Source organism: Schistocerca piceifrons, chromosome X, assembly GCF_021461385.2.
Source record: "Schistocerca piceifrons isolate TAMUIC-IGC-003096 chromosome X, iqSchPice1.1, whole genome shotgun sequence".
Lineage (NCBI taxonomy): Eukaryota > Metazoa > Arthropoda > Insecta > Orthoptera > Acrididae > Schistocerca > Schistocerca piceifrons.
In genome coordinates this window covers 97,435,928-97,452,278 of record NC_060149.1, presented here as the reverse complement: position 1 = coordinate 97,452,278, position 16,351 = coordinate 97,435,928, and the positions used below count along the sequence as shown (strand labels likewise).

Sequence of the window (16,351 nt, the reverse complement as noted above, 5' to 3'; positions counted from 1 at the left end):
GAAACTTGGCAACAGTGCAGAATATGTTTGGCAACTCTGTGACCGACGAGTTACTTCCTTGATGGCACAGAACTTGATATTATCGTGTCATTTCTATTTAATACTGAGTGATTTTCGCTTGAGACGTGACATAAGGATATCAGTTAATCCTTTTGAGTCCAGGAAAGTCGTTCCACATAGGAAATACAACTACTGTCGCCTCTTATGTTGCGATTTATCTGCCATAGTGCTTACTGAGTCAATAAGTAAGTGGAAGACACCGCACCTATTCGCTAGCTCGTAGGTAACGTGCTTTCCTGTCAGGTGCATGCTGCCTCTGTTCGCCTTTCGATCCTCACCGAAAGCTATATTTATAATTGTTTTGTAGCAGAGCTACAAGCAGGCAGATACAAATTCAATGAGGGAATCGTAAGACAACGCTCTAACAAAATTCATCTTGTTTCTTTTAGTAACCCTTAGTGTCAAAGCGAAAACCTTGAGGTACTGCTAAATTCATAATGCCACGTTTTTGTTTTCTGCCGACATATTTTTTGTTGTTGTGAATACATAATTTTATCTATGAGCTGCCACATTTTCATAATACTTGCGAAGCAAATCATGTGAAGTAACACTTCACCAACTTGTTGGGAAGGTGGAAAAAGCACTACCCTTTCTGGATGCTCTGTCTCTTCCTGGATGTCGAGTAATACGACCATCGAGTAAATGGTTAGAGATGAAGAACCTAGTGGTGAATGAACTCATAGATGAGCTGAATGCGGGGGGACTACTCTTGAAAAGAATAAGTAGACGATCTATTCACAGTAAGACTTAGAAAATTTGCTGGTACTGTTAAACCTATGTGCACTGAACATTGTGAAAAAGTATTTAAAGACGAGCCCCACGAAAATTGGTGTAGTATTATTTATGGGGAAGTATGTCCAGCACACGTCCTGAAAAATTATGTTTCTCGATGAAACTTTAGAGAGGGTTGTAGTGTATCTAGAGGTAGCCCTGGATGGAAAACTATTATGAACACTTCACATCAAGAATATTTTCCACTGCAAAAGATAATCTTACAAGCACTAGAAGCTGCTGTAGGGTAAACTGGGGTCTAAACCCAGTACGTACTGGATATACTTCCCTGCAGAAAGACCAATTATAATTTATTGGCCTATAATATGAACAAAGTCGAACAGAAGGTGGCTGCTAGGGAGTTTGGCAAAGTGCAGAGACTGGCCTGCTTTCACAAACAGATGGAATTAGCAGGATATCCACTCTTGCAATGGATATTATACTAGACATGCCCGCCTTACACCTGTGGCTTAAAATGGAGGCAGCGGCAGGGACATAAAGGCTAAAAATTGGAAACAACTGGATATGGTTAGAATATACGGAATCCCAAATCAGTAAGGCGATGGCTGGGGAAATGCCGAATAACTGCCCAATAACTTCTAGCTGTTTCAATAAACTTTGCCATGTAACAGTTGGAAGCAGGGAGCAGTGGAAAAACGAACCACAACACCGTGCAGGAGACATAATATAGCGGTTTACTGACAGGCTGAAAACAAATGAAAGTACCAGGTCTGGTGCACTGCCTAGAATCTCTTTAAGGAAGATGGCCGCAGTATTACACGCTTTTTTTCTGTCAGCATGTGCACGGAGGAAAATTAGAGTAGACCCTACAAAAATCGTAGCATCTACTTTTATTCAGACAGCTAAGCAGCTCTGAAATCTGTATCTGCCCCTGCAACTAAATCGAAGGTCGTTGCAGAATGCCATGAAGCATTTTCTTTCGAACATGTCCGAAAGAACATCACCACACATATATCCATATACAAGGTGTTTCAGGAGGAATAGCACATATTTTCGCAGACGAAAACAATTCCATATAATTGCGTCCACTTTTTATTGAGTACAGAGATACAGCTGTTAGTACGAAACGCTGACAAACTCAAAGCAAAGGCAAATGAGGACATTCAAAGTTGATTTTCAAAAATTCACCAACCAACTTCAATGCATTTGACTTCTCTTGATAACACCATGTGTAGCCTTACTGAGGTCGTCTATGCGTTCTTTTATGAGGGCTGCGCTATTCATAACCCGAACGATCAAATCGGCTCTTGGGTTTACTTTTTATTTTTAGACTTCGCCTTTAACCATCCCCGCAGGCAAAAATCCAAAGAGATAAGGTCCGAGGACCTTGAAGGCCAAGAAAAGTGCCCATATCTAATGATCCACCTTCCGGGAAATGTTAGGTTGGATAATGTGTCACCTGACGACTAGAATGTGCAGGAGCCCCGTCTTGCTGGAGGAACATACGCATTCTTGTAGCCAAATGAACCTGCATCTCGGTTCTTACAATAGTGCAACAGGTGCGCACTGGTTAGATGTAACTGAAGAGAGACTCCAACTCGGCTTGAGGTTAAGGGCGAATCCCAAGCGCATGGCCACGAACAATTCGGAGCGGAATCTTAATGTCATCGGAACCTTGTTGAAGGACCATGACATGCGATTGTTAGACCGACTGTAGAAAGTTCACTTTATAAATATATACATATTTAGCAAAATATATCATGTCGCAGCAGTCTTACCGATACTGCAGGTCACTGCACATAAAATATTAGCTGTAGCCTCTTGGTATGTGTGGAAACAAAATATCTTCAAAGCATCCCTCCACACGGCGACTTTGCAGAGGCAAAATGGAGGACTTGGAATTAAAGACGTGCTTTTAAACTAATACATGCCACTAAGACAAGCATCACGAAACTTCTGTTCCTCTCGTTAGAACTTGGGGATAGGAACGCTCCTGTTAATGTCGCACGCCAGCCTAGATTACGTCCGGAAGCACTACGGCGATTGGAGCTGTATAAGACTTCCACCAGCACAAACCAACACTGGAAAAAATGGAAATCAGCGTTTGGCGTCATTGGCCGGGAGGCCCCTCGCGGGGCAGGTTCGGCCGCCATATCGCAGGGCTTATTACATTCGGCGCCACATTGGGCGACCTGCACGCCGGATGGGGATGAAATGATGATGAACACAACACAACACCCAATCCCTGAGCGGAGAAAATCTCCGACCCAGCCGGGAATCGAACCCGGGCCCAGAGGACGGCAATCCGTCACGCTGACCACTCAGCTACTGGGGCGGACAAACCAACACTAGAACCGTCCATGATTATATTACCACACATCGTCTTCACAAACCAATTCCGGTAAATTAACCCACAAGAAACTGGAGTAACGTCTGGAAAAATATCAACAATAAAATTCTACCAGATAGAGTCGGTGCCGTATGGTGCGACGTTGTAAACGAAACCTTACCCTCAGCGCAACGTTTATGGAAAATCAAATTGAGACCATCTCCATACTGCGACAAATGTCGGCTTGTAGAAACTGTAGAGCACATCTTCTTATGTGAAAATAGAATCAGAATTAGGAACTGGACTAGGAAGAAATTAGCACTATCAACTGAACCGCAGAAAGTTATATACCGATAACTGAAGCTTTACAACCCGACTGGAAATGTTACCCGTCCGCAAAGAATAACAGTTATTCGTGGCTTCTGGGACAGATTGTGTTTTAGGTCGTAACAAACAGAACTTAGAAGAGTCCATGTTTTATATTGCAGAAGAACATTTTACGCTGAAGAAGAATAACAAATATAATGAATGGATTCAATTTTTTTTATCTATTGCTTTATGTGGGTTACGAAGACGTTGACAGTTTTTTTGGTTAGAAGCAGAATACTATCCTTTCACTTTTTTTAAATCCTGGAATATTCTTTTACGTTGGTTCTAAAATCAGCACTGTTCTAATTTGGCAAAACCCCTCCGGCTCCGAAATTTTTTTCATTTGTGGAAAAATATAAGGCGTCCTTACAGACCTCATATGCATCCAGTGCAAAATAACTTAAATTGTGAATATATTTCTCAATGAATGTTTGTTATGTATATTTCCGTCACCCTTTTCACTGTTATAAATTATGTTCTACAAGGAACGTACGCCATTGGAGGTGGCAATCTGAATTTATTTTACCTTAATTACTACTTCAATTTTTTCCCACAATTTAAAGGTATATATGGGTGCAAACATGGAATACATGGGAATAATGCAGCTGCTCAGTGACAGGTATGGGAGAGGCATTGAGGCCAGGCCTCGGATCATCGACCCCTGCCCTCTTTGTCTCCGCCTACCTGGTGCTGAAAATCTTCTCAAACTTTAAGAAAAAATTATAGTGCAGTGACCAGCATGTCTGTCTAGTAAGCAGGAGATCCAGGTTCGAAGCCCAGTCGGTCACAAATATTCATCTGCCGTCTTAGCTGTATTTCAACGCGCTGTGACAGTGTGAACGGCGGTCCTTCGATATTTAAGATGCAATTGTGTCTTGAGGCAATAGAGGTGATTTGCGAACATTTGTCTTGCCATCAGTGTAACGGGACTTCAACGGCATCCAACCTTTAGTCATTGCTTTGTGCCGGCACTAACCCATGTCATATTTATGCGAATCAGATTGTAGTTCATATTTAGTCAAATAATGAATGGCCAGTATACAAGTACGCCGGCCGGGGTGGCCGATCTGTTCTAGGCGCTACAGTCTGGAACCGCGCGACCGCTACGGGCGCAGGTTCGAATCCTGTCTCGGGCAAGGATGTGTCTGATGTCATTAGGTTAGTTAGGTTTAAGTAGTTCTAAGTTCTAGTGGACTGATGACCTCAGAAGTTAAGTCCCATAGTGCTCAGAGCCATTTGAACCATTTATGAAGTATACAAGTATTTACGAACAGCAGAAGCAGGATTGCAGCGAACTGATCCCTTAACCAAGTGCAACACAGAGTACCTGTGTAATGAATCATTCCAGCTGCATAGCTGAGGGTAATATTTGTTAAGCAATTCATTGCAGAATTAATGTAATACCCGCACGATGATCTCTGTAGCTCTGTAGTCGTACTGTATCATTAGCTGCCCGCGAATGGAGTACTATGTTCGTTAAATCGGATTACTCAAGCTGAGGCCAAATAAAGAGAAGCGACGACGCCACAACACTATCTTTACTGAAGTAGGTAGTCAGCCCTAAATTATGTGTGCCACCATTAACGTTACTGTAAGCACTTTGACAGCATAACACCACCACAACTACTGACAACCTGAGCCATATCATCCCGCAGTTGTAATTCGCAGTGATTACAAGCTGCTGATGTTTGGCAAGGATAGCGGAAAGCGCCTCTGAAATTTCATTTGCATTACGCCTAGGACGGAGAGAATCCTAAATAACAGTAATATGTCACCCAGCGAAGAGAAGAGTCCATGTATTGTCTCAAGTTCTTGCAGTTTGGTATTAATGCAGTTCCCGATAGTTTCACACTAACAGGTTCTTTTGGCTATCGGAATACTCATATGGGAATTATAGAAGTATAATTGCTAGAACGCTCAAATACCTTAATAACACCTCATTCTGGACTGAATACGACTCGGAAAGCGACATTAATTTGACGTTTCCATCCATCTCCTGACGTCTTACTGAATGAAGTCTGAAGTGCACGCACAGTCGTGTTGCCTGCCGCATGGATTCTGTGAAGTGTTATGGCAGCTGGCAGTCATTGCTGAATACAGACATTTGCAAATATCCCCACTGCTTTAGGGGAAATCGTCTTTGTTGCATTTTTTCCATGCCGTAATTAGCACAATAACATAATGCTTGTTCTGCTGAAGAACTTGATGCCCACAAGCCCTTAAATAAGAATCTCCCAGCGGGAGTAATGCATGAAAGGAGACAGACTGTTGGACAAAAGAATGGACAGCTCCCTGCTTCTTGCGTTTCCGATAGCGCCTACGATAAGAATCTTGTGTCATATTATGCTTCACAAACTTAATCTGTTTGTTTTTTTTTTTTTACTTCATACTAAAATAAAAGTTATGATATGAGAAGAGGAAATGACTGATATGCTTCTCAGGAACTTTAGTTTTTCATGTTTTTTTCTCACTTCATACTAAAACAAGGGCGTTAATATGAGAAGAGGAAATGAAACATACGCTTCCAAGACATAATATTTCCTTGTGTGCTACTACTGCATACATGAAAGCCCTGCAGTTAATTTTTGTATGTTGGATAAATTTTGATATCGCCTCACATTCCTTTGTGAGAAGGTTCCTATTTTCTTGGGATTCAAATAGAGTGGACATTTCATCACTCGTTAATATTCTGATGACTAATGACATGATACCGGTTGCAATTGCTCCATGGCACCTGTGAGTAGAGTCTCACGTTGGCTACTATAAGAACACGCAGGCAGTGATATCCGCTCACTGCAGTCAGAGCCAAGGTGATTTCTTTCTGTTTATGTCGAAGCGTCTGCTGCAGTGTCCACGCTCAGCCAACATAAACAAATCGCGGCAGCATTGGGCACTGCTAATCGCTACACCTGTCGCGAGCCTCGACAACAAGAGCGCACTGTCTCTGCTAACGACACTATGGAGTTAATACATCTTACTTAACGTAGCGTAATATGCAGGTCGTGAGTTGGGTAAAAATTCAGTTTGTAACTTCCCATCGCATTAAAATACTTTACAGTCATATTTGATGCAATATTTATTGTTGGTTGTTTCTCTAATGTTAATAGTATTGATTCAGAATGTGCGTTAACACGAAAACACACACACACACACACACAGTCATTGATTCCAGTGAGGGTGACAACTACTGTGTGTTGAACAACACATGCACCAGTCAGTTCCTCAGTTGGCGTCGAGTGGATGACATTTTTCAGTTACCTTGCATTGCAAGAATTGTAAGGAGGAGACTGGAAGTAAATGGACTTCTATCTAAAGAGCTGCGACAAAGCAAAGCTTGACCGACTAGCAGACAATTGTCCACATGAGTTTTGTGGACGAGTATATTTTTAGTAACCAATCCACCCACGATCATTACGTAAGATTTCTCGAAGGCGCAGGGGCATTGTTTTCATTAAGTCGTCGACAGTGAAGCGTGGTGGTTTACTTCCCACCATACGTTTTCTGTATTCGTCCAAAGGTCGCTTGCATTTGTAGGTCCACAAGGCAATGACCTTGTTACCTCTGCCGACATATTCTCTATCTGGTTGATGTTCGGTGATCGAGGAACAAACGCCAACAGCTTTATCCTCTCTTGGCCCTGAAACCAATCTCGCACTGCTCTGCTATGATGGATGTGGCTCTGCTCCTGTAAATAAACTGTTATCTCGTTCGTTCATATATTTATATTTAAATAAAATATTAGTAATAAGCACATTGTATTATTATTTTTCACAGTGTTTAAGAATTCTGGCCCTGTCATAAATAAGTGATCTAGATTCAACCGTCCGATTAAGAATGTGGTTTACCCAGTCTATCAAATGATGAGAGCCGTATTCTGATATCTACATTTAGCCTGACTGGCTGAATCCGATCACAACGATCTGGTATCGAAATGAAATTACAGAAATCGGATAATTTGAACGTCTGTATTGCAACAATGCTGCGCACATAAATTCCTATGATGGAGTAACAGGTAGCAACTGTCCAAGAAAAAGTGAGAAATATGTCTACTAGCAGCAATGTAACGTAATTATAACCCATATTTATGTGATGGAAATACTGAGTTGAACAATACACATCTATTTCAGTGATGGGAAGATGCACCATATCGGATTTGCTGATGACATAATGACAATAATAATAATAATAATCCCGTGAGGCCGATAGGGGAAACCCTCCCCCATATGGGTGGTACCGAGGAAATCAAATACTTGGGGTGAACGAAATACTAACACAATCTTCAACGACTACTCAATCCGTTCAACTCAAAATCCACGCACGTCTGAGTGAAAACCACCGCTACTCTGGTCACCGTCTGTTAGCTCAATGAGCTCGGCTGAAAATATTTGCTTCCAAAGGCTTCAACACCCTCTGGTCCTGTCCGGCCCTGGAATCACCCAGGCCAAACCAATGAAACACAAGCAAACATGAACTGTGGAAACTGTCGACAGGCGGCAGTTGGAATTTCGGATTCTGGGGAGGCCAGGTTAGCACGGCAGAGAATATCGAAGATCTCTGGTAAATTTCCCTACAAGCAGAAAACATGCATTTGAAAACTAAACATCGGTACATTGATCCAAGCACGAAAACTACATAATCTCACAAAAGAAGTCGACCAACAAAAAATTCTCATCCTTGCCCTTTACGAACCACGACTCACTGACAGTGAAACATTGCATTGCGGAACCCATTGCATCTTCAAGAGCAAAATACAACAAAAGGTAGCGAAAGGCGTACCAATCTTCGGCATTGCTTTTCTCGAACACAGATCTATCATCAACTCTGTCAAAGAAATCACACCCATCAACAATCGACTTATGACTATGCTCATTCAGAGCCCCAGTAAAAAATATACACTCATCAATGCACGTGCCCCCACCAACATCGAAAATAAGAAAAACACCAAAAATGTCGAAAAATTCTGGAACACACTCGAAAATGCTATGAGTAAAATTCACCAAGATGACGTGAAAATACTAATGGGAGACTTCAACTCTCTATTTGGAACAGAAAAAACCTGTAGAAAAATCATTGGTACAACTTCAACATACCGAAACGCTTAGACCAACGGCACACGTCTGACTGACATTTGCCAACAATTCAACTACAAAAGGATGACTTCCCACTTTAGAAAAAACCAGTTCCCAGGTAACCAGGTGCAAGCTGCTTTCGTTCGCCTTTCGAGACTCGCTGAAAGCCAGATTTTTAATTCTTTTGTGGCTGAGCTACAAGCAGGCAGATACAAACTCAATAAGGGAATCGTAAGATAACGCTCGAGCAAAATTCGGCTTGCTACTTATAGTAACGCTTAGTGTCAGAGCGGAAACCTTTCGGTACTGCCAATTTCATAATGCCACTTTTGTTTTCTGCCGACACATATTTTGTTGTTGTGAATGCATAATTTTATCTATGAAATGCCACATTTTCATAATACTTGCGAATGATACAGGAAATGAAGTAAATACAGGTCTTTTCGAAGTCAAAAGTCGGTAATATCCTACTAATTCGTGTTAAAATAGGATCAATCGTCTTACAGACACTTAATGCTTCGCTACAGTCTGGAACCGCGCGACCACTACGGATGCAGGTTCGAATCCTGCCTCGGACATGGATGTGTGTGATGTCTTTAGGTTAGTTAGATTTAATTAGTTCTAAGTTCTAGGGGACTGATGACCTCAGAAGTTAAGTCCCATAGTGCTCAGAGACCTTTGAACCATTTTTAAACTTAATGCTTTATTAAGATAGACTGCCGTCGTGATGTTTCTGTAGTAAGCTGAATTTAATTTGTATTAGTAAAGTGAATATTTTATTTGCATTTTCCATTAGTTTACTAAACGCAACACTAATCATCAAAGAGATATTAATCAGCAGCTGAATTTTCTTTCACGATATCTACAACAATCTGACAATGCAACAGTTGTTTACAAATTCTACGCCCGTAGAAACCTACTTGTTTTAACGATGTCATTAAACCAGTCTAGTTTTAAGAGTATTTTCGTCTAGAATTGAATTGCCTTGACGGTTGATCGATCAAGAGCGGGAAAGGTAATATTTTTCGAATATATGACGAGAGGGACAAGTGCTTGAGAGAGGACTTCCCTATCAATACAAGTGTCTGAGAGGCGACTTTCCTATCAATCTCCTGGATAGTTTTGTTTCTGAAATCAACAGAGTGAGGTATCATGCAGTAGCACAGGTGACGTAGTTTTGTTGCTCGACTTTCTTACACTGCGACCGAAAGATGTCTCAGTTGTTGACAACAAATTCCAGCTGTGTTGAACACACCCCTTGGGGCAGAATTCGTAGTCCAAAACACACTTATGGAGCCATCAAATGTAAAATATTATGTTCACACTACACTTTACTCTAGTCTACGTCTTTTGGTGGGGCTCAGTCTTTCATTTCTTCTTAGGAAGTTAACGATAAAGGCATCATAACACGTCACCAGTAACAGTACTGCATAGGAATGCTCAATGAGCGACCTGATGACGTTCAATAATAGTCACTCCGTTGATTTTTGTTGTTTCGAATTAGAGCATGCAGTACTCCTACACCAGACTTCTGAACTTTGCCTGTTGAATGCAAATGTCGCATGATGGTAAAATGGTAATCAGTCACATATATCAGTAGTCGAGACTTCCTTAATGTGGAAAATCATTCATGCCAGAACGATCTTTGTTGAAACAAGAATATCTTTTTCTGGCGTATTTTTCCCAAAGGCGCTCGCTCCACGCACAGTTCAAATCATTCTAGCTGCCTCCTCTACATTCACCCCTCTGTTATACCAAAAGTAAACGTTGTGTTGCAGATGTTACTCCTTTTTCCACTTGCGACTCAATTTTACAAGGCTTAACTGTAGTTCATGATTTTCAAGTATCCAAAATCCAATGCTTAACTGCAAGATGATAACTAGAACTTCAAATTCGAAAATGGCATTGATACATACACTGACAGCGTGGCGCCGCCTTCACATGGGCGGCACCCGATTTCAGGCGGCGGGTGGCGTCTGGCCGGTGGCCGGTAGCCGCTGCAGCGCGTGGAAACGCTCGAGCGTAAGCTGTTATGATCGCGACGCAGCCACGAGCTGTCCTGCGGAATTGTTTCTGGAATACTTGTTATTGCGGGTGCGTAGAATGTTACGCGAATTGTCTTCGATGTTCAATCAGACTCTTCACTTTACACCGAAATGTGATAAAAAAAAAAAAAACAGTAGGACGCGAACATGCGACTCCAAGTTCAGAATGCACGACGGTTACCGCAAGACCACAGGCTCACTCCATCCATATCAACTCGGAAGTAGACAAGACTTCCTCCTAACACTTCCCCATCTTACAGTGTTGCCAGATTGTGCAGACTTAGAGTTGTAGGGACGGTCAGTTTTATTGGCCACCTTAAGTGAACGACTCGGTCAGTTTTTATGTCTAAGACTGTACATCGAGTTCATTAGAGACTGAGTTTTAAGGAAAGAGTGGGACAGAAAACAGCTACGATAATCATTTGACCAAAGTTTCGAACGTCATTCTGTAAGTACATCGCTATTGGAGTCTCAGAATCGTGGTGAGTGTCGAGTACACGATTTACGCAACAAGAACGTGTCACAGTTCTAGAAATTCACATATTTAGGGAAACATAAGTTTTCTCCTTGACGCCGTATGAAGAGTTGCGAGAGTTAGAACATTACTAATCTGATCACTGCACTGAGCTGAGTATTACACATAACTTGCTATGCCCACTTAATTGGCCGGCTGTTCTAATCGTTCATGGATCTTAAGAGGGAAAACTCTAGTCATCACATTTCAGTTCACGAGAATCAATGCTTACTTGCGTACAACAGATTTATTTTTAAAATTCATTGGGATGTTAACAAGAAACCTAGGCAACCCGTTTCTCTACCTGCCTCCTCTGGTTCAAAGAGACACACCGTAAAAGGGCTTACGCTATAAAGTAACACAGTCTTTGACTACATCTGAATATTACTGATCAGTCTCGGACTACCTGTAACTCAGATACACGCTATACACATGTGTTGTGTTCAAGGTATCTTGCAACCTTCATATAGTTGATAAACGACGTTATTTATTTGCATATAAAGACAATACTGCTTCCCACATGTCTTTTTTTAATTTAACGGACCGGAATCGAACACATACTCATCACCAACGCTACTATAGATGATAGGTAAGAAAAGAGCGTCGCCTTCCCTCCAGGGACTCGCATTTGTGTTCACGAAGTGTCTCCGTAATACTTGCGTGCTGAACGAACCTACTGGTAACAAATCTAGCAGCACGCCTCCGAACTCCTTCGGTGTCTTCCTTTACTCCGACCTGCTGGGGATCCCTGACACGCGGGCAGTTTTCAAGCAGGGGTCCCACTAGCGTTCTACACGCCATCCCCTTTATAGATGAGCCACACTTTCCCAAAATTTTACCAATAAAACGTTGTCGAACATTCTTCTCCCTACAACCAAACTGACGTGCTCATTCCATTTCATAGCGCTTTGCATCGTTACTCCTAGATATTTAATCGATGTAACTGTGTCAAGCACATGTCACACTTTCAATAGACCTACTGCATTCAAGCATTACAGGATTGTTTTTCCTACTCATATGCATTAATTTACATTTTTCTTCATTTAAAGCAACTAGAAATTCTGTCTAAGTCATCTTGTATCCTCCTACAGTCACTCAACGGCGACACCTTCGCGTACACCACAGCATCATCAGCAAACAGCCGTAAATTCCTGCTCACCCTTTCCGTCAAGTCATTTATGTTTATATAGAGTAAAAGAGGTCCTATAAGGCTCTCCTGGAGCACTTCTTACGGTTCTCTTGACTCCGATGACCACTCGTCGTGGAGGTTAACGTACTTAAAAAGTAAAGGCATTCCAGTTTTCCCTTCTACATTCGCAAACTGTAGGGGAAACCAGAGAAGTGACTTCGAACTCCATATTTCGCTTAAGCCGAACCTCAGAAAGCCTCTTGAGACAGCAGTACAAACATCCAATCAAAATTCAAGAAATGTTATCGTTTCCTCGCCTCACCCTTCCTGACGCCTACTCTGCATACTTCACTATACGTATCCCACTCTTTGAGTCTCCAAACAAAATCTGTTCCAGCATTCAATGTTTCAGGCAGCTAGTACTGCTATCAAGGCAGGATGGAAATTACTATTACGACAGGATGGAAACTACTGTAAAGACAGTTTTAGAACTGCTAAGATTGTTCCTCTGAAACGTACACTGTATTTGCGCAATCCTAACTTGTACTCTGTCTCATACGACCTTCTAGTTGATCGGATATTAAAATGGTAACCTTACTTATGTGAGTCGAAATAAAACTGAAGTGAGACACATTTCTACAGCTCATTTTACATTTATAAGGTCTGAAATTACAGTGATGAAAATGCTGTTGCTATGACTTGAATGAATTCAGGAAGTGTTACGTGGGTCTTGAACGGTATGCCACGAGGCGTGAACAAAACACCGCCTCTGAAATTCGAAACTATGCAGGTGATGTAACGTTGTGGTATCGTACGCAAATTCCAAGATACATAAAACAAAGTTAAAACAATAATCTAGTTTTGTATACATTGTGATGAAACGTAAGAGCGGTTTTTAGAGGTTGCTATGAGTTAATGAACAAGTCGGTCTGTGAAGCGGCAGAATTAGAATACACTGGTGTATGCAAATTGGCGTGGACCCCAATTTCGTCGCAGCTGCACCAACTCCATTCATTAACACTCGCTGCCATATATGAAAACGTGCCTTTATTTTTAGGATGAAAAAAACATACAAAATAAACGACACTACAGGCATTTCCTTACATACAATTTTTTTAAGAGATTAAATCTGTTTTCTGTGACATCTGTGCACTTTATCCAAATATGATTACGTGAATCCACATTCCGTGTCACATTCCCTTCGACTGCAAGTGTTAGAGAAAGCACTGACTTTATTACAATTCGTTGATTTCAATAAGCATGATGAATGAGTGGTAATTGCGGTTTTGTAGTTTTGACGGGCTACGAATCTTCCGATATCGCAGAATTACGTTAATGAGGAGCTTCAGTCGCTGATTTATTGCAGAGGTCTCCCAGCTACCAGAAAAATTACGCTCGTAATCTTAACAAGACCAGTTAACTACTATAAGGTCTGTAAAATCATCCGTTAAAATTATTCAGAGACGTTTAGGAGGTATGCCGCTCTCTTAAATCTGATTAGCGTAATTATTTCTTTCGTATATATAAAGCAAAATTTAACTGACCGAATTACTAGGTTTATTGTCCATTATGAAGCAGTTTACTGTCCATTATAAAGCAACTGAAATAAGGTGTCATTATTAACGGAGGCCTGTATCTGTTCTCATTTGCTTAAGCGAGCTGTAAATCTAGTTACTCCGTGTCTTTTGACAAAATTAAATTGCTCTTCATTTTCCGCTTTACTTGCTTTTGTTATTTTAATGGGTATAGCTTTTCATAATCAGTATTCTCACAACTTCGATTACTATGATCGGTTATAAGGGACCGTCGCACGTTTAAACTTGTGCTGTCCTTTTCTAAATGATCTAACGAAGGTAAATCGTTTTCTGATATATCCCAATACCTTCTAACCTCTTTTTAGGACAATAAAGACATTTGCTTTTGATACCGTGTATTATCCCTTGGATGGAGTTTTCTTTTCACTATTCGTAAGAAACTTTCAAACTTCGGTTTTCTTTTCAGTTAATTATGCAGTCGTGATCCGCGTCTATTTCGTACGAACAGGAGTATATCGTGTCTGAGTTACACATTTTCGTTACGAATTTTGTCATTAACTTCGTTTACGCTTGTCTTCATTTCCATATTTTAAATGTAACTTTTTCTTGGACACCTATAAACTTGAATACGATTTCATTTCTGAGCCGAGTGAACACTTTACTTCGGCGTCAAGACAATTAAAACCATATGCTGAAAAGGGACTCGAACTTGATCCCTCACTTTTCGTCATCAGTCCTCCTACCGGTGTGACCATGAGACGACACGTTATGGAGTGACTTAACCCATTCATATTTGAATACAGTATATTATGCGTATATCTGAAAAATGAAAGCTGAAAAACTTTCTTTCTTTGTGATAAATAATACACATTCACTACCATAAATTAAGCTGACCGATTTTTAAAACCGGTGAAGTGGTACACATGAGTCCTACGAACATAACTAAATCTATGTTTTCATGTGAACCTTGAATTATCAGAGTTAAATTTTTAATTTTCGAATGTTCTTATCAGGTATGCAGTTGTGGAGTAAAGTATAACAAATCAGTACCAAGACACATTTATTCACCTGTCAATGAAAAACATGAAATGTCCAACACAAGTTTTCAACATAACATTTGAAGATTGCTTTGAAATACCTCAGATCAATGTTTTCTACATTATATGAAGTTTTGTGGGGCATATATGTCCCACTGTGTACAAATTATGCACCAACCACCAGAATTACTGAGGTGTGTAGTAATGTTTCAAAGCCGGCCGCGGTGGCCATGCGGTTCTAGGCGCTGTAGTCCGGAACCGCGCGACTGCTACGGTCGCAGGTTCGAATCCTGCCTCGGGCATGGATATGTGTGATGTCCTTAGGTTAGTTAGGTTTAAGTAGTTCTAAGTTCTAGGGGACTGATGACCTCAGATGTTAAGTCCCATAGTGCTCAGAGCCATTTGAACCAATTAATGTTTCAAAACGATATCTATGACGTATAAGAGAGCACAGTTACTTACTTCATACATTCTTGGAATGAAAAAAATGGTGATTCGACCTGATTTTCGCGAAACAAAAGCACTGTGCCACCTATAACACACGCCACCTCATTTGATCGCTCACATCTTCTGTGTATCCCCTCAATGGTCCGCAGTGTTTTTCTCCAAGTTACGAAGACATCCCGCTACGGCTACCACTAGGCAGATATGAGATACAGACGTCCCAACGCTCAGAACTGCATATTACTATAGTGGAACATATGTATCCCATCAACTATTAAGGCTTGCATCCACGGACAGTTCCTCCTGCACTTCTGAACTTTAGCAAAAATCCGGGATCGATTTCCTGTCCATGACATAGTTTTTTGAAAATGTATCAGCTATAATCGTTGTGATATTCAGTTTACGATTATTCAGAAATAATGATACTCTAACCATTATGCGTAGAAAGAACATTATGACAGCTTCTCAGTTTGGAGTAAGTTAACAAATTTTTACACTTGTGGCTAAGAAATTTTTACCACTCTGCATACAAACCAGGAAAAGCATCATATCGACATTCTGGGATGCAAATACACTGCTGAAAATCTATTCACGGAATTTGTTATTTGCGAGAAGCGAAGATCAAGTCCTATCCCGAATTGTTTTTTCTGTGATTTCCTTGCATCTCTTCAGGTGAATTCTGACTTCGTACCTTCGATAAGCATACGACCAATTTTTTCCTATTTCTCCATTCGAGATTTCGATCCGTCCTTAATGGTATTATAGCTCTATGAGGCACCGCGGTAACACAATGGACTTGCATTCCAGAGGACTGTGGTTCATATCCCCGTCCCGCCATCCAGATTTAAGTTTTCAAATCGCTTAAGGTAAATGTCGCGATGGTTGTTTTGATAAGAACACGGTCGATTTCCTTCCCAATTCGTACTCCATCCGAGTTTGTGCTCCATCTCAATGACCCTACCGTCTAATCTTTCTTCATTCATCCTCATGATATAGCTCTACATCTACATCTGCATTTATACACCGGAAGCAGCGGAGGGCACTTTACGTGCCACTGTCATTACCTCCCTTTCCTGTTCCAGTCAAGT

At 41.1% G+C, this 16,351-nt stretch overlaps 1 protein-coding gene across 1 annotated transcript in view; it reads left to right on the top strand.

Annotated features, from left to right (window-relative positions):
• The window catches only part of LOC124722196 (pleckstrin homology domain-containing family G member 7-like), a 543,685-nt gene that overhangs the window by 274,533 nt on the left and 252,801 nt on the right, over nucleotides 1-16,351 (top strand). The gene's annotated exons all lie outside the window — the stretch shown is intronic.